Consider the following 24,402-nt stretch of genomic DNA (forward strand, 5'->3'; position numbering starts at 1 on the left):
ATTTCTTTACAAAGATACCAGAAGAAGAAGAAAACACATGGGATTGCACAGCCCTCAATTTCTGCAGGCAGCTCTCCACAAATCTGGCTTTGGAGAACTGGATAGAGCATGGGAGCTGCTAACAGAGAAAAGCACTGCATTGGTGAGGATGGTAGCCAAGGTGGCACATTTAACTAGTCTCCAAATATACAGAGCATCTTTCAAGAGCTGGCCAGTATGTTCCAGTGCACTGTCAGAAATCAATGTGCAAAAAAATGAGCATGCTTTCTTAGGAAGTCTTGTGAAGTTTAAAAATATAAGAACATATCCTGAACATGACTGTAAATATTTTAGAACGATCATAAATTAATAATCATATTCAGAAAAAGAAATTAACTACATTACTACTTTGGCCCAATGAAAAGCTTTAACTCTAGAATTTGAAGACTGACAAAGTCAAATGCAGCCAAGGAGATTATAGACAGATCTCAGTTGCAGAGAGCACAACCGAAATAACCTACAAGAAATATAAGGCAGAAAAAAGGAATTTGAGTGTATAACCAGAACAGGATCTGAGTTATTGGAAAAAGTCTCTGTGGAGATCTAAGATAATCACAAAAGCTGTTTTCCTCATTAACAGTTTCACAGTTGCAGAGTTCGTCCACAGTAGAACAAACTGTCTAGAGTACCTTCTTACAGTTCCTATTTCCGTCTTAAAAGAATGCAGTTTCTTCTCGGGTCTCTGAAAGCTCTTAGTGGAATTTAACTAGTAAAGATGTACTTCTTTGAAATATCAGCAAAGTGGAAATCACAATAATGGAAGTTACCTGTCATGGCACCTAGCAGTATATTACAATTAGAAACAGCATTGAATGAGTTCCAAATAAAAAGATGAGTAAATATTATGGGCATGCATAATTTTATATGTATGCCCACACAGATAAAACTACATATTCAGATAGCACATTAATATTTCCTGCATGTATATTTTAATTCAATTTTTATACATTTTACAGAGGTCCTTTGGACTCTACCCAGCATTTAGAAATCTCATTATTGGCATGATGTTTTATTGCTTGGTACCTGATTTGATCATTTACACTTTGATTAGTTATAATATGACATAAAATAGAAAAGCAGTTTCTATTATTTTGTATTTGCTCTGACCAGAACCTGCTCTTATTGAAGGGGAAACAACCTTCAAACTGCTGTAACGTTTTTTAAAATTTTCTTGCAGAGCCAGGATGCTCTGCAGTGCCTTGGGTATCTGCTCAAATGGTGCAAAGCAAAATCAAAAGTAGTCATTTGTCTGGTGTTTTTTGAAAGTAGAGATGACATTCCAGGCATTAATTTGCCATTTTTTCGAATGCATGGCAGATCAAATGGCAGAACTGAGGCTACATCCACCCGTCTGATGAGAAATCATGTCCTTGTGTTGTACACGGTTATGTATGGTGCAAAGCAACGACAAATCAATAACATACTTTTTGAAAATAAGCCAACAATTACTCACAAGTTACTACAAAATATTTTTTATATTTCCCATTATTTTGGCAGAGGCTGTCCTTTACCCTGTGTGCCTATCATCCATCACAGCTTTATTTACATCACAACTTACGTCACAATCTTCTAAGACTCAGGAGAACTGTTCCACTTGCAAAGCCAGATGTATTTTATACATGTTTTTTCTCAGAAGAAGGTGCTGGCAGGTAGTTAAAGGCCTGCTTTCCATGTCAGTTGGGAAGAGTGAGAAACCAGAAAACCAATGCTTTCCACTTGAAAAAAATCTTAGACTATGAAAGGCATCCTTCTATTATGCCCTCCAATGTTAAAGGCAATGCTGTTTCACTTTCTTAAAGTTTTATTCCTTTTACTTTACTACAGCATCATTTCCCCTCACTCCCTTGTGATTTCAGAGTGCATAAGCTTGTTTTAAAAAATAATGGGGCTTTGTTTAATGTTGCACCCACAATTAAGTAGCTGTTGGTCTTTGAAATTTCTATGAAAACATCAAGAAATAAACAATATATGTGTGGGTAGGCATAGCTGAAATTCCAAATTTAGTGACAAGTAATCATCATTTTACCATCTTCTCTGAACATTAGAAGTTTTTTATCATGCTAAAGGCAACAAATTTCTACAAAAATCTAAATGAATATTCTTTAACTACTGCAGATTGCTTACGTGTAATGGTCAAAAACTATGTGAATTTCTTAAAACTATTTAATCACTTTTTTTTTTTTTAAATAAAGTAAAATTCTTGAAATCTTGTGAAAGTACTACTGAATTTTTTTACCCTTGCAGGCTTGCCTACACTACTTTTTCTACCTGAACTTTCCCATCAGTGCTTCTTCACTGGGTTAATAAGTAGAACATCTTTCAGGAAGCAAACTGTCACAATGTACTGACCTCTACTGATCACCAACAGAGGTCAAATAAAAAAATCAAAGAAGATGGTAGGCTACACCCCTAGACACTGTCCTGCTACAGTAGTAATAGATGACTAGGAAATCCTTAACTTGCAGCACCTGCAAAAAGGCATTTTCACAAGATGAGTGATAGGAGTCTCAGCCATGAGCTCCAAGGACCTCCAAAATGTGGATTCCTTTGTTTATTTCTGTGTTATAGTGACACAATTTTGCCCTGCCTGTGAATCAAGTCATGCAACGATGAGACAGCATGCTGTGAGTGAGTTACTCACCTTGCCATCCCATCACTCAAGACACAGTTATACCTCAGCAAATCTCTACACCTAGAGCACTGTTTCTCAAGCTTCTGAAATGATAGGGGAAGTTATTACAACTTCTTCCAGACTAACACACATCCTTATCATCAAATGTTTAAATATATAGTCTTTAATATGGATTTCTAATTGGGAAGCACTTGCTGTAGAAGCAACTACAAATCAGTTTGATAACTAGTGGTGTAACAGATTGTTATATAGCATTATGAAAGATAAAGGCATAGAATAAATGCAATTAAACAAAGGAGGACAGAATAATGAGGGAAAAAAAAAGTAACACAAATACGTACAAATGTACAAGATCAACAGACATTTTGGAAAGCTGTATGTACTCCTTATGTTTCAACACTAATCAACCCAGGCAGTTACAAAAATAAAGGCAGTGTCAAAACCCCACCAGATAATTATATCACTTATTTCATTCCTGTCACTTTATTTCATGCTATTCAGGTCTACTATACGGTGTTCATTATTTGTGAAATAATATTCAAATTGATGGGGTATGGTTTGTTGAAAGAATCTCAATTACGAGGTACTTTAATTCTCTTTAATATTACTTCAGAGCAGGTAGCATCAAGGAGGTAAACAAGATTTTACATTTTGTAACTACATCTACACATAGGTTTAGCTATATCTCTCCATATGAATAACAATTTTGTTCCTAAGAATAAAAAGAAAGACAATTGGTTGAATTACTTCCATAGAGTATTTTTATACTTGAATATATTAGTATTAGTTTTACAGAGTTTTTCTCTAGCCGTGATGGCAATTTTTTGCATACTTTTGTAGGTGGGTGTTTTTTCTTGTTTTTCTTCTCTTATGCACACCATCACCACAAAACTGTCATTTTCAACTGAAGAAAAGAAGCAGAACAAGTTTTCTAATAATACACTCATGTAAAAAGTAACATGACGATACAGACAGCTTTTTCAGCCCCCAAACCAAGACAAACAAAGATGAAAAGAGGAAGAAGGGAAAATGTGTAGAATCCCATCTTACACATACAAGTAGACCAGGAATTTCAGAGAGAGAGAAAAAAAAAAAAATCATCGAAACATGAATGCACAAGATTAAAACAAAAAAAAAAAAAAACAAAAACAATTTTCTGTATGAATTCTCCATCTTAAAATCTTTTTAAAATCTCTCTCCATGTTTATGGGATCTTTATTTTAAAATTCTTTTGAAGAGTGATTTTTTTTTTTGCTACTATAATTTAAACATATAAAGCAATGATATTGAATGTTGGTTTCACAGAGACAAAGGAGAAGATGTATGTCCCACCTTCCGTATGGGACAAGGATGTAGTTTTTTCCAGCTGTAATTTCTTTCAGAAAGATGCCTGCACAGAGGTGGAAGCACATACACAAGAAGAGGAAAGGGACTGTGAATGCCCTTGCCAACCCACCTGGCCTTTATTTCAATATTTACCTATATATTTTGGGGTGCCTACATTTTGGTTACTGCCTTAAAGTGCATAAAAAATAATACAGAAGATTTTAGCTACTTTCAGCTCTTCCCAAAACTGTAACACCAGTGAGAATTCATTTCAGCCATGAAGATTGTGACATATCTGGAGAAAGCTCTATTTGCAATCATTGGAATATCATTTGCTCTGACTGTGCCTGCTTCAAACATCAGAAAACAAAGCTTATTTTTTATGCTCTTGCTTCTCACTACCATATGAAGGCACAAAACCCCAAATGCTGTAGAATTATTTTCAGTGTCAATTTCTTGTTTATCACATTTTCCACCCTATCTATTTTTCAGTATCTGATAAGTCTCCCTGGGATCTAGCTACATCTCTGATAAAGAGATGTTTGACGACTGCATTCTTGACACAAGCTTCCTTACACACATTTTATCCGTATGTAAATACACAAAAAGGGCATAAAACATATTTACAAGCATAGGTGCTCCTGATATCCTATTCAAACACATACACGAAGCAAGTGCATGTATGCACTCATATACATGCAGTAACACAATGGCATTTCCATGGGGAAATGTGAAAGTCATTGTTAAAATGTCTGTCATCCATGTAAGAGAAACAGAAATGAGCTGGGCATTAAATTTGCATACAGCCCCAAGCGCCGAGGTTCCTGCATGTGTAGTGTTCTCCTCTTCTTGATGACGGGCATATCTGGCAGGAAGAGTCTGTCAGGATTAGCTCAGGAAAAAACACCCCCAAGGAGATAATTTGAAGACATACTGAGCATTTGCCTCAGTACATGAAAATAAACACGAAATCCACTGCAAACTATGCACACTAACAGTTACTGCAAACACTACGCCTCACACCAGGGGATAATCTATTTCAGCTAATTAACACACAGCCACACACAACACTGTGCAAAGTGGTTGCCACTTAGGATTGATTTAGGTCTTGCATTGCTTAAGCAGATTGAGAAAGAAAAGGTTTATTTAAACTTTCAGACAAGGGAGAGAGGGAAAAAAAGGTAAAATTTAAGTAGCTGTGAAATAAACAAGATAAGATTTATTTCATTGCTTAGTTTTTCAGTCAGAAACAACATCATGTAAAGACATTATTACAACTGTTACACTAAATATCCAAAAGGTAGAGCACCCTTCTTCATTTTAAAGCTGCTTCTCACAAAGTAAATACTTGCACTCTTTGCTCCAAGTTACAATCAAAATAATACTGGATGTTGAAGTAAAACTATTCCATCTTAAAATCAATGTAGAAAATTATTACATTAGATGTGTTTTAAAAAAATTCTCTAGTCAATGTGTGAAGACAACCTGAAATCATCTAAGATAAGGAAGGGAAACATTTCTGTCACTTTTCTTCATTTTCTTCCTGAAATCGTTTCTTTTCCTCAAAATTTCCTTGCCCAGAGAGAAAGTGTGAAGCCATTTCGTACATTTACATCCTTACATGCTTAAGGCATGCATGAAGGAAGTAACACAATACCATATTGAATTATGGTATAAATTCATGTCTCTACAAGTTCCCAGCTTCATTTGTTATTAAGCACCTTTACTACAATTAAATAGCAACTCAAATCATGCCAAAGGTCTCAAGCACTGCACTGACCTGATAACTTTGGTTACTTAATGGACAGTTCACAGATACTACTCTGAAAATAAAATGAGCTGAAGACTGCTCACCTACCTAACAAAGGTTTAAAGTGAGAATACAAGACAAGGAAATAGAGGGGCCAAAGAAAACCAAGGCTGTGCCCAGAGTGCTTTCATGGCACGCTCTGTTGCGTTTGACTTCTGCTCATCACATTGCTCAGGCCAGCTGCTCTCTACTGAGACATCAGTAAGCGTCAGAGCACCACATGCATTTGTGCTAAGGACAAAGGGAAAGAAGACCATAGGAATGTGAATCGAACCTTAATACTGACAGTGCTCATTAGTTAAAAAGGGTATCTTACAGTATAGATGTGCAGCTCCCAAACTTAACATGAACTGCCTGTATCCAACATGTTAAATCTCAAGGTTCAATAAGATGAGCCTCAAAATCTACAACTCGAACTACAACTTCTGGAAGACTCTGGATAAATTAAAATATCTCAATTAGATTTACCAAGCTATTGTTTGTGAAACTGTCCCTAACCACCAGACACCTAAATGTATGCAGGGTGCAGGGCCTTAGATGTACAACTTCCACATTCTGGAAAAGGGATGGTTTCCAATTGGTCATGAACAACTAGCAAAAATCCGCAAAAGTCTGTCAGAAACAAGGGAATCAGTGTTTGGGTAATGCCTAAGCAATACATTTCCTACCCATTGTACAAAATTGTTACCACAGTAAGCATTCAGATGACTACGGTTTTGTATTTACTGCATCTCTAAAGACTAGGGGGAAACACTAGTCATTCTACTTTAGTACAGCATATTAAGTCCACTAGAATCTGAAGCAAACAGAATTGCCCAAGATGAGGTAGAAATTAAACACTGACCTCCTGTGCTCACATTTGGGAGCACCACTGTATAGTTGCCTTTCACTTTCAACTCCTTATTTATGCAGTTCCTCACAACGCTTGACATTTCCTAAGAAAAACTGTTCCTTTACCATACATGGTCTGAAAAATATATGGGCAATGGAATGAATGATGCCTCACCATTTGGTCAGTTACAGACAGCAACTAGAGAAAAAGGTGGAGCTTGCTATGGGTAACTAGGATGATACTGGACTTCTTTCCCAGTGAAAGGTAAAACTAAACAGAACTTATTACTCGAAGGTACACTTGATCTTCCCAGTACAAGAGAGAAAAATGTAAGATTTACATTTCATCTCAGAATAAAATGACTGCTCCAGTTTGCAAGCAGAATGATGAGTCGTAACATTGAACTGCTGTTGAATGCTCTTTTTGCAGAGGCAGGAACAAACTGGAAGGGTACACCCATTTAAGAAAACCAAAACCATAGCAGCACTTCCACGCCACTTTAAAATAGGGTTATACTAAAACCAGAGAATTAAGATCACAAGAACTGTCTGCAATTCTCTTTAATTCTCTTGAATCTTTACATCAGCACACTATAATTTCAGGCACCATCCTTCCAACACAGCTGAACAAGAAACCCTTTTCTTGCCAGGAATTAAACACAGAAATGAATGAAATACACGTAACAGCAGTAATGGAGCCGTAGTCCCTGCAGTGTCAAAAAGCTAGAAAACAGTGTATTCTAGATCCCATCAACAGCAATTCAAGCTGAATAAATGTGTCAGTAAAACATCCTTCTTTCCCTCCTTAAAAAAGGAAGTTTTCAGCACTCTACCCCAGTCTCTGCAACAAAATATCTGAAACTTGATCTAAAAATGGTGTACACAAGTGGAAACCCAACAAAGTAAAAGTCTTGATGTAAAAAAGCCTAATGAGAACAGAAGCTGGCCTCACATTTTTCAGATCATGCAATGAAATAATACGCATAATCCCCTAAAACAATACTTCAATAATGTTTATCTGTGTCAGATTTCAAAGGGAAAAACACATTAAAAGCAGGACCACAGTACTCAGTGTATGCTTCGTGAAAGCTTGTGATTGTATTCCAGGTTTTTCCTTCGAAAATTTGATCTTGTTTCTTGACAGTGACAAATCACTGGTCCTTTGCTCAATGGACCTTCCTGATAATAGAAAATATTTTTCCCCAAGATAAGGAATATTTCAGGTAAACACATTCACATGGACAGGGTCTGCCCTTTACTGAAAAAAAAATTGTTTTTTGTTTTAATGACTTGAATGTCATAATAAGACAGAACATCTTAATACTCATTACTATGAAAGCTTCAAACAACTTCAAACATTAAAAACACCCATCTTTCTTAAGATATTGTTAATATCTGTGATACAAAAGTTTTACATTGCTGTAATACCTTATGCAAAATGTGAGCAAAGTAGTTTTCATATTCTGAAAAATTCTGAAAGAACTGTTAGTGGACTTCAAAAGAGCAAAAAACAGAAGAAAAGGTGGAAAAAACCCAATTGCACTACAGCAGCTTTAGAGTAAGTTTATTACAAAATACTATTTTCTCACTTGAGATTTTCTTTTAAGTTTAGAGGAATCTACAATAGTGGCAAGTAACTATATTTCTCTATAACCTTTCTTCCACAGACCTCAGAAGATTTTTACCTTCTTCTATCTAACTATGAACACTTAGACAAGATAACTTACAGCATATCCTCCAGACAAGCAGTTAAATGGTTTCCTGTCATGTTTAGTGTGGTCTTGTATTTGCTACACTCTGAGAAAAGAAATATGGAGAATGTAATACAGAGAAACAGTGCCAGCCATGTCTGTAGACTGTTTTCTCTTGCTACACAAACTGATACTTACGTGTGACCTTGCATATAAAATATCTAACGTGAATAAAAACCAAAATGCTGGGGAATGATGCAATGGGAGATTAAAAAAGCAGGATGTTTCTAAAAAATATGTTGATGGAGAAGTTTCTTCCCCTCCTGCCATTGCTTCGTCCACCTCCTCCCTAGGACCCACTCCTGCCTGAAAGCACCCAGCACCCAGCAGTGAAGAGCTCCTCCTCCTCCTGGGCTTCCTGCTTCACTGAGGGACCTCCATGCTGGAAAATGACTCCCCTGTCTCATCAGCTAAATGTGAAGATTTGCTGCAAACACCTTTCTAACCTGGTTACTGCACGACAAATTCACTCAGGGTGTTCAAAAAAAAAAAAAAAAAAAAAAAAAAAAGCTTTTTTTTTTTGTTAACCATGCTGCACATTCCCATGCAAAATAACCAATTAAAAATAGTCTCATGCTATTTTTTTTTTAATGCTAGGGTTTCTTCAACAATTTGAAAGATGAGGAGATTCATATTTTGGAAAAAAAAGCAGACAAAAGTGAGTCTGTGTGTGTGTGTGTGTGATCTCAGCCTGTGCCTCTTTACGACAGAAGTGACTCCTGTTCCGGAGAGGAAAGGAGAGGCTGTGCTCACAGTCCCGATGTGTCTTTCTCGGTGATGCAGTGAGAGGCTGTTTTCCCAGCCACCTGCACCACACCTCGCGTGTCAAAATGCACTGATATTCAGACAATATGATTCAAAAACAATATGACTCAAAAACTTTACATATTCTCTACTTATTCACACACAGACAAAACAACGACCATGTATATTAACAGGAGCTTTGTAAGCTTTTTTTCTTTTTTTGTCTTTAAACACAGCTTATCGAATCTCTGTAAAATTAAAAACTATCTTAGCACGATGGAGTAAATATCAATAGTTACATTCAGTACACAGTGGCCACAGCTTACGGTGGTGACCAGAAATTCTTTGGCATGACCTCTTACAAGGAAAATGATAAACCTAGAAACATTCTGCATTAAGTGACAAGAAAGTAACTCCAAAGGAGAATGAATTATCATGTTAAGAGATGGGTGCTATTGCTGAGTTCTGGAAATGGAAGCAGTGATACTATGCAGCACATATTGAAGGGGAAAAAAAAAGTTAAACTCTGAAGATAATTTGAAGAACAATTTTCTATGTGAACAACCCTGGCTTTAAAAGTAATGCTTGTATTACATCGGGTTTTTTTTTTTGCCACCGTTTGTTTCTGAAGTTGCAAGAGCAGGAATAGTAGCACGGGTATGTGGTCACCTCCCCACAGCAGGGATGGAAGGAGGCTGGGAAGGGCTGCTCCCACATGCTGACACGGTGCAGCTCTGTCACGCCAGAGACTTGCATTGAGCAGGCCCACGGCAAGGGGATGAATGGCAGTGCCCTGGAGCTTGCTTGCAGCCTTGGAGCTTTCCTTGCTAATGTGCTAAAAGAGATTGTGTCCAGTATTTTGCAGAACAGAAGAGAAAATTTTAAAAATGTATTAATACCTGATGGACAGTATGTTAAATAATTACGAGGATGTTGTGTAAGACTTCTAAGCAGAGTGCCTGCCTGCCTTCCCTCTTCTAGTCCCACAGAAAAAAAAGGATCCATCTGAAGAGAGAAGTGAATCACAAGGCCAAACAACCTAATGCGTGATCTTTAGGCTACTGTTTTAAGATCGCGGATTGTCATGAAAGTCTGGAAATTATGCAAATAAAACTAGCTACATTTAGAGGTCTGCACAAGCAAAGACTTCCCGACCTAAATAGTAATTGTGTCTCGGAAACGGCAGTCTTTTCTTCTGCGATGCAAGGGTGCTACCTACAGGTGTCAGTGGAGAATGGCATTCAGGGAAGAGAGCTAAAAAGAATGCCCACTTCTATTGAGAAAATAGCATAGAGCTGGCATTATCACTAAATTAAATTCCTCTTCATTTCAGGCTAAAGAAAACATGTTCTACTGAAACTTCTTTGGATTCGTACAACCAAAGATTTTCAGTAAACCCAATTTAATCCTAAGTCTAATGGTGCTGCTGATATTTTTCTATCTCTATTTAAATAATTTCTACTGTAGGCTTTTTTTTTATTATTTTTTTAATCCACTGAAGTTACATAAAACCTAAACCCGACTGAGACACATTTCAGACATACGTTTTTGACAAGCAATTTTGGTTGTAACTATCCAAAATCAAGATTCAGTGCTTAGTCTTACAAATACATTAGGTTCGTCGGCAGTATTTGCACTGTATTGAATATACTACTGCTATATATCTCTTGTGAGTCAGTGCTTTATTCAGTGCAGTGCAACTACAATGAGAATTAATTACAATCGTATAAATGCAGTATTTCCAATATTTTCAACATAATGAAGAGATGCGTGGGAAACTTTGGTAATCTAAGTGTATGCTTTTTCTTCCCATATTTCTTTTGCATGTTCTTCTTCCGTATGTAGGTCAAATAAAGCAAATACCTTAACACACAGATGCAAATTTACTCCTGGGACAGCAACACTGATAGGAATCAAAATTAAGGATATACATTTAATTGCACAGCTTTTTAAATGTTCAGGACAAGAGCCCAGCAATGTGTGTCGTACTCTGCAGATGCCACTGCTGTACTTATCCAATTGATAAACACAACGGTAGTAGCAGCAGTGTTGTCTTATGCTCATGTTCAGCTGAGAATCCAGCAATTGTGCAACTCAAAAGTACGTCCTGGTTTTTAACAAAATATCATATCCTTTCTGTCTCTCTTTTTTCCCTTCCATTCCACCCCTCTCTCCCCCATTTTGGGGGACCAATTTCCCAAATAGTATAAAAGCATTTTATATTACATAATACAGTAATAACTGAGGATATTTTTCCTTCTAGATACAGAATTCAGCACTTCTGTATTTGAAGTCTGTATTTTTATATCCTCAGTGACAAAAGAACATCACTAAGCCAGAAGTACAATTGGATTTATTTTAATATCCCTGCAACGCAATGAAAGGGGTTATTTTAAAATCATGTGGGTTTTGCACATTTTTCCAAATCCTGAATGCTTTTCTGGGACTAAACATGAAGATAGTTTCTACTGTCTTCAATACTTACGACATACGAGACAAATAATCTGAAGAGCTGAAGAATTGCTCTGTTTTACAGTTCCAGCTGAACAGAACACCTTAAGTATGCCTCTGAAATACTTAGGATTGATTATTAAGCACTCACACCTCAGTAAGAAAATGCATTAGAAAAAAAGAAGAGACATATAAAATGAGCTTTCACTTAAAAAAAAACCAAACATAATCTCAGAGAAGAAAACAACAGTGCTGATCTGAGCTACAGTATAATACGTACAGCACTAATCAGCTGTACATAGCACCATTCTATGATTCAATGATTCCAGTCTTAGGCAGCTAAAATTCAACTTAGAAGAAAAAAATACTGATCCTGCTAATATTGTTACTGATTTGAAGTTCAAAACATTTTACAAAGTACTAAATTTCTGATGATTTTCAGATGAAAGTTTGAGGACAGCTTTACCAAAAACTACCAGCTACTTTATCCTCATTTGAATACATTGGGAAAACCTTGTTTATGTTATTCTAATGACACGTATATTAAACGTATATTAAAATAATTATTATACGTATATTAAAATAATTACATCAGAATTAAATGATTACTATTCTATTTCAATTAAGAGGATAATCCTGAATCATTTTTTAATAGAAATGTCTCAGTATGATTAAACTGTTCAGAGAAGATTTTAATGAACACTGAAGACAGAACTACATAAGCTGTAATAGTATATTCATAACAAATTTGCTCTGAAATTAATATTTAATTTACTTAAAAATACTTTATGCCTCCTATATTGTTATCTGTAAATTACTTTAAGTTGCCTTTCCCACTGATTGAGCATATTCATATTTTATTCTGTTCTCCCAATTTTTAATTGCATCAGAAAGCTCTGTGAGCACAGTCAGTGGTAATGTTCATGGGCTGCAGGAGAAAAATGTAATAAAGGGGAAAGTTCCTACTAGTTGTCTCATTAGGCTAACTAAATTTTGTATCATAAGTCCATATCTTTTTATTTATTGCCTTTCTGGGGCACACTATTGTATTAAAACATGTGATGTCATTTTTGTTGCCCTTTATTGTTTTACACAAAATATGTGTTTTATTTCCTTATTGGATTTTCTTAATTCACACCCAGTATTGTATTTCTCAAAAAAATGAGGTGACAGATGACTGAAACACCCTTCCTCATCCTCCTGCCTCTATTTTATGGCTAAAGGAAAGCAATAGCTTTTTGGTCACAGAAGAAATATTTCTGAAAAGGAAAAATTGAAATGAGTCAGCCACATACAAATAGCACTCTTAATTTTGCTGTATATGTGTGCAATGTCTTTCTAACTTTTAAAGCTTGACCTCTATAATAAAAATCATAATAGTCTTCTAATGCAAAGTAACTCTGGTTAAGAATTTGTATATGGCTCCAGTACTTAATTTATGCTTTAACATTCCTATTTTTCTTCAAGTCATAATATTATGTAGCATAAAATTTTGTCCAGGAAAACTGCTACTATTTTTTTTTCCTTGTACTCTTCCCTGAAATGTTTAAAAAGTTCTTCTGAACACCAATCAAAACTTGAAATATAAAATAAAAACATTTTCTTTATGAAAGCTCAATGACCTTTGACATCATTCACTATTTAGAAACCCATGAAAGAATAGATAACAAATATATGACTCACAAATTATCAATTATGAAAAATAATCTGGGGTAGGATGCTACACTAATGCAAAAAGATGGATTACTTGTCATAAACCAATAAAGCTTTTGTTTGCGAATCCAATATTTCATTTCTTTCCTTTCTGTTGGAAAACTTAAAATGATTTTTAAACTGCATTAACTTAAAAAAATGCAACTATCATAAAGGTGAACATTGAAAAAGCCCCTAGAAACAATCTGTCATTTTTTAACCAATGTATATTTTATTTTCAACAATCAGTTCTAAACATCAAAAGCCAGCAGAGACTAGATCCATCACAGAACAACCAGGTAGTCCTGTACTTCAGAGTTGTATGGGGGGTATTGGTTCAAACATCCAAGCCTTAAAGTGGTCTCGCAGAAGTGCCATATTTATCTCTGCCAGGCAGACAACAGAATTTAATTAGTCCGTAACTATGTTTTAGAGCACAGACTGTTTTGAAGCATTCCTCTTGCATTAAAATTCTTCAGCTTCTGGGGTTTGCATTACTTTCTGTATCTTGGGGGAGCAGGAAAGGAAACACATAGGCTTTTTTAATCAGGGAAGTTAGAGAAAAAGGGGGGTGTCCAGGGAAAATAAAATAAACACCAGCCTGAGAGTACGACAATGCCTTGTCATCAGCTGTCGTGGGGCTACCTGTGACAAATCCTGACTGGGGATGCAGCAAAGAATTCATTACAATCTTTGACTGGCAAATTGCAGGACTGCTCAAATCAGGAAATAAATCAAGAGGAGCTTTATCTCCACCCAGAAATCACAAACTCCCTGCACAGCCTGCTCAGCCTTTTGCCTCCTCTGAAAATTGTGAAGCCAGCCTGTGTGGCACAATTTCAAGAAAAAAACACCAGCAGGAATGCAGCTGCTGTGTGCATGTATAAGAATAACCAATATGACTCTTAGTTCCAGCTTAATTTGTGACTATCCTCTCACAGTTTGCTTCGTCTGTGCCAGAATTTACAGTCATCTTTGACTGCCTAACTTCAAGCTGGTCAAGTCACAACTCCTGATTTAAACACAATCATCTAGAGTTCCTAACTGTCTTGCACTGTGAGAAATAGTTGAATAATTTAATTAAAATAATTTAATTTAAATTAGGCATATTAGAGATTCTAAGCAAAGGAGCAGAAGGGCGAATGCAGTGATCCGGAGGCAATGAAGCGTACTAACCAGAGATTCCCAGGTTCAGATCCAGGGGTCAGACATTCACTGCCTGCTTTCAGCCTGGGTTGGGAGTGTGCCTGGAGGTGGCTTTCCCTGCTTTTGGGAGCAGGGCTGTACGTCGGGGGGGATTAACTACGTTGTCACTCACTAATGACAGCTGCCAGCTGATTAGAAACCACATTAAGTTCTTAACTTTAACTTTGCTAATCAGTAAGATCAAGCTCCTGGAACTGGATTGAATTTTTTTTTCTATTAAAAAAGGGGAAAAAAAGAGAAAAAGGAAGAATGTGAAGCAAACAGTTTGCACGTTTACCACTTAATCAGGGCGTAAAGCATTGAGTAAGTGCACAACCGCGAAAGTAAGGCTGCTGGAATAAAGCACTCTGGCTGATGTGCAACAGCTTCACTAGCACTGTTTGGAAGGGTTGAGTGCTCCTCAGGACAAAGGTTTAAAACAATTAGTAGTATTACTTCCTATCAAAGGTTGATCATCAAGAATGAACCAATAAAAGAGACATTTTATTTAAGTATTGTGACATCACATCTTCAAGAAAGCAGAGCTTGAGAATAAGAATGTTATGCTGCATTTACTGAAAGAAAGGGAAAAATAACGGATTTTGCAACACAAAAAAAACCACAAAACCCCATGGCAACTTGAGTAGTCTAAACTGCAGTCATTCACCAAGAAGGCTGTTGGTCAAGGCAAAGTAAGTGCCTTCAATTTCAGGAACTTGCAATTTTGCTGAATTCACCACATAAACAGAAGCCTCGTTTTTTCAATTATGCTTTTAAAGTAAGGACTAAACCTGTCTAATGCAAAGGTTGTGATGATTTTTTCTCCTTTATAACCCACGGCTCCTGAGGAGGCTGCTTTCGGAAACATAAGGGTTACATGTCCCTTTCATGGCTTTAACAAACCCTTACTTCTGCCTGGCATTCTATACCATGTAGATCCTGTTTGCACCCATTCAGTACTAAATTACAGATAAAGTTACAGCAAATTTGTTTTCTCAGAAAAGCAGTGAGGCCTAATATCCCTAGAGTAACAACAGCCTTGTCTTTCATTCAGAAGTGGAGCGGGCATAATTTTCTCCCGGACACAAACGATTCCTGCAGTGACAATGGGCCCGTTCTTGCAGCACTGAATGGGACACGGCTCAGCTTGCGGGCGCTCAGGTAACGTGGCGGGAGGGCACCCGGGTAGATAACTTCAGGGGGCTGCAGCTCTCAACGCATCGATAGCTTCCAGAGCTGTATCTCGTTCATAGCGACGTAACCCAGATGCCCCACAAAACTGGGCGCAGCTGGGGACAAAGCAACAACGTCTGGAAAGGTTAAGGGACTGACCTGCACCCAGGCTGGATCCTGTACATGAAAAGAACACCTAGATACTGGTGACTACTGGTGTACTTCAGTTGTTTTCCAAATGCTTTAGATAACAGACCGTGGCAGATAAATCATTTTTAATGTGTTTCACTGAAGATGCATTAGCAAATAATAATAACTAACAAAAAACCCCCAACACTGCTCAGATTGCATGTTGTAATGCTAAGAATGCAGTGACATAATAAAAAAAAACAAAGCTCAAGCAAGCTCAAAAGAGATTTCATTAGTTGCCTGATCTTTGAGATAAATTCCTCCAAAATATTTATGTTTACTTGCTGCAAAATTATGATACTCTTCCTAAAATATGAAAATCAAGCACATTTAGGGAACAGGCGTTCAACATTCTTAATATGGCCTTATGCTGTTAATCATTATCTTGGGAAAATTAAATTGTGTTTTATATACTAATACTGTGACATTTTTATTAACTCATAATCCTTCTGCTAACAGTGGTGCTTTTAGCAAGTAATAATTAAGACGGTGGCAAATATTAAAAATATCTGCCTTTAACTCCTTCAGTCATGTCAAAGGATTACAGCATCTGCTAGCACTCGTGGTACTTGAAGGAAAAGGCCAAAATAATGTTGTGCAAACAAATACAACTGTTCTTTCTCCATTTTCTTAAAACTTTAATAGTCATTAAAAGTAGCCTTTACAATCCTGATTACCTATCTTCAAAGGAATTCACTGCTTTTGATCATTAAAAATACATTTCTCCTGGAAATTGAAGAACTTAGTATATGAAAGTAGGCTTTCAAATTTGTACACCTGCGCCATCTGGTATACAATAAAGAAGAGATTTTCCCTCTGTCTTAAAAACGAGCATCAGAAAGAAAGAGACCTCATGAGAGGCAGAGAAAGAACAGAAATATTATACAAGCTGACTTTATTAAAATAAGAATAGTTCAGAAAAGAGCATTTCAAACCAAACAGATACCACACATTCATATATTCAAAGAATAAGAAATAAAAGTAAACAGCAAAATCTCCTGCATTACTACTGCCCTGGCTACTATTAAAGCAGAGATTTACCTCCAGCTTAATATGTTTATCTATCAAGTTATATTTAGCAGAGACATACCTAGGGTAGAGAATCACAGATATGCATAAATATTAGCTTGCGTTGCTTTTTTTTTTTTTTTAATCATAGCTCTCCTAGGCATCCAGTGCCACTTCCTTTAACAATGAATGCAGAATATATGTTCAGTATAACAAACCAGAATTAATTTTACTCCTTTTTGAGCACAATTCCTTGCTACCTTTCTATTTTTCCTTAATAGGGTTAGGAAGTGTCTGTCTGTATTCATTAGTGAGCAGTGTCTACTTACAGAGGCTAGTCAATTAGAACTGGAATACAGGCTCATCTAATCACAGCTACTATACAGCTGTGGAAAGAAAATCATGTCTCCTATTCACTTGGTGCTGTACACTAATTGCCCAAGAAGTTCCCATTGCATAATATCAGTTTTAAAAGACAACCCTTCAGTGTCAGTAATAGCTATGAGAGCAGTAGTCAATGTCAAATAAACAAGACTAGATTATGACAATCATTTTTTGCTTTTGCATATCAGTGGCTTTTTTTTTTTTTTTTTTTTTTTTTTTTTTTACCATACTCGTTTCTTCAGAAAGCGGTTGCTATATTTCACCACAGACTCACAGAATGGCTTTAGCCTATCGTTAAAGCCTATCCAGTTTCAGTTCCAGGTCGTGGGTAGGGCTGCAACCCACCAGATCAGGACATACTCATCTCCGGCCTCCACCTCACAACCTTCTGGTTGTGACAATCCAACCAATTCCTCATCACTGAAAAGTAAGCCCTTAAAATCTCTATATGCTGGAACCAGTGTATAAAAATAACATGCTAGGCAGGCCATAACTAACACCCAACCTTTGCCAATGGTTAAGGCTGCTAAGGTTAAGCAGGACTTTCTTTACAACTTTGCAACCATTAGTCTGGCCTTAAATTAAGAAATTTAAGCAAATATTGAGGTAAATATTAAGTATAAGGGCTTTCTTCAAAGCAGGGATTTACTACTAGCTCTTCAAGTTCAGAGAATACCTGCACAGAAACAAAGATTGACCTGAGTAAACTGTAAATAACGTGCTGTACACCTTAAGCCCAACTGAAAATAAAAATGAAAATTTCTAAACTTAATACACCATTCTTCAGTGATTTGACCATTTCAAATTTCAAGGTCTACTCTGTCCACAGACACACACTGCCCAAAGCAAAGGATACTGTCTAGTACTACTGCTTTCATCCATTCTACTGAAGTTTCTCTAACTGAGAAAACAGGGAGTTTTTCCATGTTAGTCATAATTGCCCAAGTGTTTCATAGGACTTTTCTACATGTATCGTACAGGAGTTCAAGTAAAAATGAAGCTTCTTGGATGGGAAGGACACCTTACAGTGAGGAGAAAGGCAGAGTGACTGCAAAAAAGGGAACAGCGGAAAAATGTGTGCCACTTTCAGCTTAGAATGAGCTAGGAAGAGCCGAGCAGCATCACCTTGAGACATCAACCTTCAGGCCTGAAGCACAGAGGTTTTGGAAATGATGGCTCTCAGGATGCTGCTGTTACAACAGCCTCTCACTGTCCCAAGGGGAACAGATCAATCTCCATGCCAGTACTGGATACCCCATGTCACATGTACCTACACCTCCCTTATCCTACTATGGGAAACACATAACAGCACTCTTTTTTCAAAATGTAGGATAAAGCTGTGAGTGGCAGACTGCCCCTTTTCAGGAATATGCTGTAAAGCCTCCTGGGTAATTTTTACAATTGTTACTTAAGGGTATATTTCTTTTGAGGCTTTATTTGCAACACCAATAAGACCAATTACTGTTAGTCATTCAGCAGGTGCAGTGCTAGTAGAAGCAAGGTATTTATGTTCTGATTAATGTTCTTTATTTCATTTTTTGCATGGATTTCAGTTTGTGCAATCAAAATCAAAACAATAAAATTGCATGCTGAAGAACGAAAACAGGACAAACATCTTAATTATGTATATTTGAAACACTGTGAAGTGTTTTCTCTCCAGTAAAACTGAGCACACTGAAAATATTTTTCTTGCTCTTGATTCTTCCACCAAAAGACAGATGTTTGTACCCACCATCTTCACGACTACTAAACAAAGGAACTTCAGCTTCCCATAAGGAAGAAACTGGTCACTTCATTTTTGAACAAGTTGTTTTTCTATCCCCACTGCATGCTGGTTTCAGAAGCTTTTAAAACACTGCTTTTCTGTTCCATTTCCCTCATTTGAACTTCTCTTGCTATATCACATCTAGTTTCTATCTTTTTTTGTTATACTTCAACCATTCATAAAGTACTAGATTGTATTATTTTAATTCTTGCAAGGTCCAGCCAAGTTGACATTAACTACAGTTCTTTCACTTTAAGCAAAAATAAAAATTCCTAAAATAAAAATTTATTTTCATTCAGGGGAATGCTGAACACTCAAGAAGAAGGAGACAACAAGAGCACATGATATCTGCTTGCAGTTATCTGGTCATGCCGCCATGCGGTGAGAAGCAACCATCCTACAACTCACTCTTCCAGCAACATTAAGCAGCTGAAGCCTCAAGGGGTTGTCAACCTCACTTGTCTTCAGCAGTTGGAGGCAATGGAGGCTACACACAACAAAATTCCAGACTGGCTGATGTTGGCAGGACCTCTGGGTGTATCTAGCCCAACTCCTGATCCAGCAGACACCCAGAGAGGGGTGCCCAGCACCATGTCCAGTGTCTTGTGGAGACTTTCTGGGTCCCAATGCAAATGCTTTATCAATCACTGGCACTATGACATGATGCATTATTTTCATATGCATGGCATTAAGATAAAGTTAAAATTCCCAAATCCATCTGTAAAAAAATTATACTAGACTTTCCCAATATTGTCTGCATATTGTTAACAGCACATCACTATACTGATAACTACAATTTCTCATTTAGCATTCATTTTAGCAAATTTGTGCACTCAATTTCTCCTGTTTTTGATTTTGAAAAAACTCTCCTAGTTGCTCATGAAAGCAACATCATTTCAAGGTATTGCTATATGGAACTTACTCTAGACCCAAGATTACAAATCACATAACTTGGCTAGCTAGTTTTTTGAATCACAGAATTGTAGAATTGCAAGGTTGGAAATGACCTGCAGGATCATCTAGCCCAACCATCCTCCCACTTCTGCTTACATTACTGCCTGGTGAAGAAATTGAGGCATGATTTAAAGTCTTTTTGGATAACAACTAAATGTAGGATGGCAACCACTTTTCTTAATTTCTATAATTTTTTATCTAATTTTAGTGAATTGGGCTTTAACACCATTTTAAAAGTTTTGATAAGCAAATAGTTTACAGCACAGTTGTCAGTCTTCTAAGAAGTGAGACAAGTAAAATGAGTGGGAAGAATACTCTGGTAGTTAAGGCAAAGTCCAGTAGGGATACCGGTGCCTTCATCTGCTGTGTGTTTCCTGTCTGAGAAACAATAAAGCTCTTCACCTTAACTGTGCATGCAGAATGATGGAAGTATTTCTACACAATATAAAGGAATTTTTGAAATGAAACACTTCAAAATTATGCAAAACTCAGTATGGAAGCTAGATAATATCCATGACAGATATGCAGATGAAACAAACAGCTGTGAGTTCAATTCAAGTACCTAGAGGTAGAGATAGTACCATTCACAATGTTCTAGGGTGGGTATCCCAGTCACTGGGAAGGTGACCACAGATGTGACACAGAGCCTAAGAAACTTGCCCTGGAACAGCACCTGGATGGCATGCAGCACACATGATGTTATCTACAATGGCACCAAGTCTGCACTCACACAATGAATCATGCTACCAAACAGGTTCAGCAAATATGAATTCACTCTTTGAAGGAGGTAAAATGAAAGTAAACATCAAAAAGAAATACTAGAGGAAATTATTAAACACCCAAACACTCCCAGTCCTTCCATGCATCAGACTTGCAAGTACACAATATGCCAAACACATCACACCTCAGAAGTCATCACAAAGCTGGAGTAGGCATGCATTGATGATAGCAAGTTTTTCCACATCAGCATCTCTCCTCAACTGCTACAGTTAAGCACACTAGGATTTGTAATGGCTGCTGGTGATGAAGTGTTCAGTGGTCATATACACCAAGATGTGGTGTATATATATGTTTCTGTTCTATCCTACTGCCCAAAGCCTGGCATACAGCCCTTTTTTGCTTTTTATTACAAAGTGTTGAAGAAAAGTCAACTTCTGCTATGTATTTGCAGCAGTCTCACACAGTTCTTCTAGTCTACTGAAAACCAGGAAAGTCAAACAGGATTTAGATAGCTCTTCTTTCTCTCTGGCTTTTCTTCTGGAAAAACAGAATGACAACAGTCTGGTTTATCTCATTCTCTTTCCTGTTCATGGGGATAAATAGCTGAAAACTCCTGTATGTGTGCCTTGCATCAAAAATAAATCTTGTATCTGTACGCTTATATTCTTGAAGTCTATCGTTTGGGTGCAAGCAGTTTTGACACCAACAAGAATTTTGGAAAGGCTTCTTAGGACCTTAGGACAAAAAAGTTTTCATTTTTCTTTTTTTTTTTTTTTTTCCTTCACAACTATCTTACCAGCATTCTATCCAATTTCAAATTACAGGCAACAGGTGGCAAACTGGCAAAGACAACCCATTCCACCAGGTTTAGTAAAGATCAGATTGACAGTATTTATATGTTAGATCCTCAAAAATGGTATTCACAAAAACAAAATCTTATTAATGTTATTAGATATATCTCATAAATTTCTCATAAAATTACAGTGTGGTTTTTTTTTAATGTTTAACACTTAAACACATTTCTACCCTTAATGGTATGATTTTTTTTTTTTCTTCAGCTTTTAGTGAAATTCACTTCTGAAATACATGATAGAGAGTATTTCCCTGTTCAATAGGAAAAAGCTACTAAAGTTGACTAAATTATCTCACAGTCTCATTTCCTGCCAGTTCTTTTTTAGTTGTTTTCTTCTTCCTTTCCATTAACATATATGACACCACCACAACTAAGTGGTGCATGTGCAAGAGAACTAGCTCTTAATCAAAGGCTAGGGACTAATATGTCATTTCTGCACAAGAATTGTGTAACATTAGAAGACAAAGAGAAGGTGAGTTAGACCTGACAAATGACTCAGATGCAGGGTGCATCATTTTATTAATATTTCAGAGCTTAAGAAAGAAAATACTTTCTGTGTGCCTGCATACACATATATAGAAAGATTCAGAGGAATATGTTCACATAAAACTTTAATTTGAGGACATATTGAAAAGTCTGCGTGTGATCAGGCAAGGGTACTCTGCTTACAAATTGGAAAGGAAAGAAGTTTATTTTACGAGTAACAGTTATATGTTCAAGCAGGCAATTAAAGCGCTTTACAGAGGCCATTTTGGGATACCAAATAGTTTGAAGATTTAACATTCACTCATATTTCATATTCAATATTCTTCTAAGTAAAATATGTATCTCCTTTTAGCTACTCAGTTATGAATTGTACTTTAAAGGCAAGGGGACATTTTTGATAATGCACATCTTAAACTTTTCATTAAACTACCAAATTTAAATTCTACCTTTTTGTGCACTCTGACATTTTTGTCTGGCATTTTCATTAATTTTGCGACATACATAAATGTAGCTGAAATGTTAACTGATCAATACTTTGTCTCTCTCATGTAGCACTAGAGCGAAGCTCCCCAAGGACCACGCAGCAGTACAGAAATTAAATGTGTAAAATATCAAATGCTAATGTTAAACACAGCAGCACTTACTGTATAACGACTGAAAAGGCTAAAAGAATTCCAAATGGACAGATGGTAGCACAAATTATCTACAATCACATTTAAAGATTAAAGTTTGTCCCGTAAAATAATTCATTGACTCATGTTGAAGTGTGTCCTTTTACTGATAGCACAGTTGTCCAATTATTTTTGTGCTCATTATGGTGAGAAATGACAGTACTGGAAAAAGAAGAGTATACACTTTTTTCCCCCTACGTTGCATGCACTGACATCTGCAAGAACACAAATGTCTGGCCAAGAAACTGATGGAAATTAGGCCCAATTTAGTGGACATTTCTGTGCCCAGAGTAGATTAATCTAAAGAAAAACACACAACTTTTGCATATTCTCATACACTTTTTCTGCCTTAAGCATAGTGTATTAATTATTAAGGGCAAAAATAAACTTCCAAATTAATCTAGAAATTTATTTTAAAGTGAATGTACGGCAAGGGCTCTCTGCATGAATTCTGTTCTTTTGTAATATATTTAGGTGCTTCAGAAGTGTTAAGTTAAAACTGGTAGCACACTCTGTTATTTAATATAACATCTGGTAGTTCAAACCCAAAGTCACGTAAGTGTAGTTAGATCAACCTATGTCTCACAAGCTATTTGTAAATTTGAATATCTGAATAAAAAATAAGTCCATGACAATAATATGTCACAATAATTTCAGCAACAAAAATTTAAAAATTACATCTAGATGGCAATTATTCTTCTCCTGTGAATTACTGAGGCACAAGGGGAAAAAAAGGAGAGGAGGAAGAAAAGAGAAAAAAAGAGAAAAGAAAGTCATTCAGGCAAAATCCCCTGCGACAGCAATGAAGTGAAACAAAAACAGACAAAATACTGTCTGAGATTGGAAATGTATAATCCAGAATGTTGAAAACTTCTATGTGTAGCATGTGAAACATCAGTTATTGAGCTGGTAGGTTTGGATAGCACTAAGAAAGAATGAGCGAAGAGCAACATGATAAAACACTAATTTAAATTTTGACTAATATAAGTTCTACAGTGTAAGTAACAGCACTCAGCACTTCTCAGTCTCTTCTACTAACACTGTGACTCTCCAAGAAGAACGATTTAAAAAAAACAAACTGGTGAATACTTCAGCATGCAAATAGCATAAAGCAGATAACTGCAATTTATTATAAAGTCATCATATTAATCCAGGCTTTCCAAGTGTAATCCTGCTTTCCAGGGCTTTTATTAATCATAATTAAACCATTATACTTATGAAAACTGAGCTAGTAAAACAGAGCTTCTTCATATATTGTCTTCTTTAAGAAAGGCCCCATTGGAAAGCGAAGAGATGGGTATGGAAAGCAAAGAGATCAGGTATGAAGAAAGGGTATCTAACTCCGGAAAATCCAAGGTCTGAAAAGTCAACCCTCACATACTTCGCTCATGAAATGACTGTAAGTTTGTACTGGGATATTATCTATCAGTATGTGTCTTCAAATTCAACAAGAAGGAAGAAACAGCTAGTTTAAAAGTTTAATTTTAACACATTATTTATCTGTCTTCAGGGCTGGAAACTTGCAAAATGGCCTATTTCTCATCTTCTTTCTGGAGATTTCAGTGTGACATTTCACTGTGACATGCTCTAACCTCTGGGAGACAACTTCAAGAGGAGACACAATGTGTATAATAGCAAAGAGATGAAAATGATACATAACAGTATAGCTTTTTAATAGAATCTATTGAATTCCAGTTTAATCTGTGTGCAAGCACAACTCAGCATTACATGTGCAAGT

General features: G+C 36.5%; 1 protein-coding gene across 5 annotated transcripts in view; it reads right to left on the reverse strand.

Annotated features, from left to right (window-relative positions):
* Positions 1 to 24,402, reverse strand: part of MCTP1 (multiple C2 and transmembrane domain containing 1) — a 252,740-nt gene that overhangs the window by 67,264 nt on the left and 161,074 nt on the right. The window lies entirely within an intron of this gene.

Source organism: Tympanuchus pallidicinctus, unplaced genomic scaffold, assembly GCF_026119805.1.
Source record: "Tympanuchus pallidicinctus isolate F22 unplaced genomic scaffold, pur_lepc_1.0 scaffold4, whole genome shotgun sequence".
NCBI classification, from domain to species: domain Eukaryota; kingdom Metazoa; phylum Chordata; class Aves; order Galliformes; family Phasianidae; genus Tympanuchus; species Tympanuchus pallidicinctus.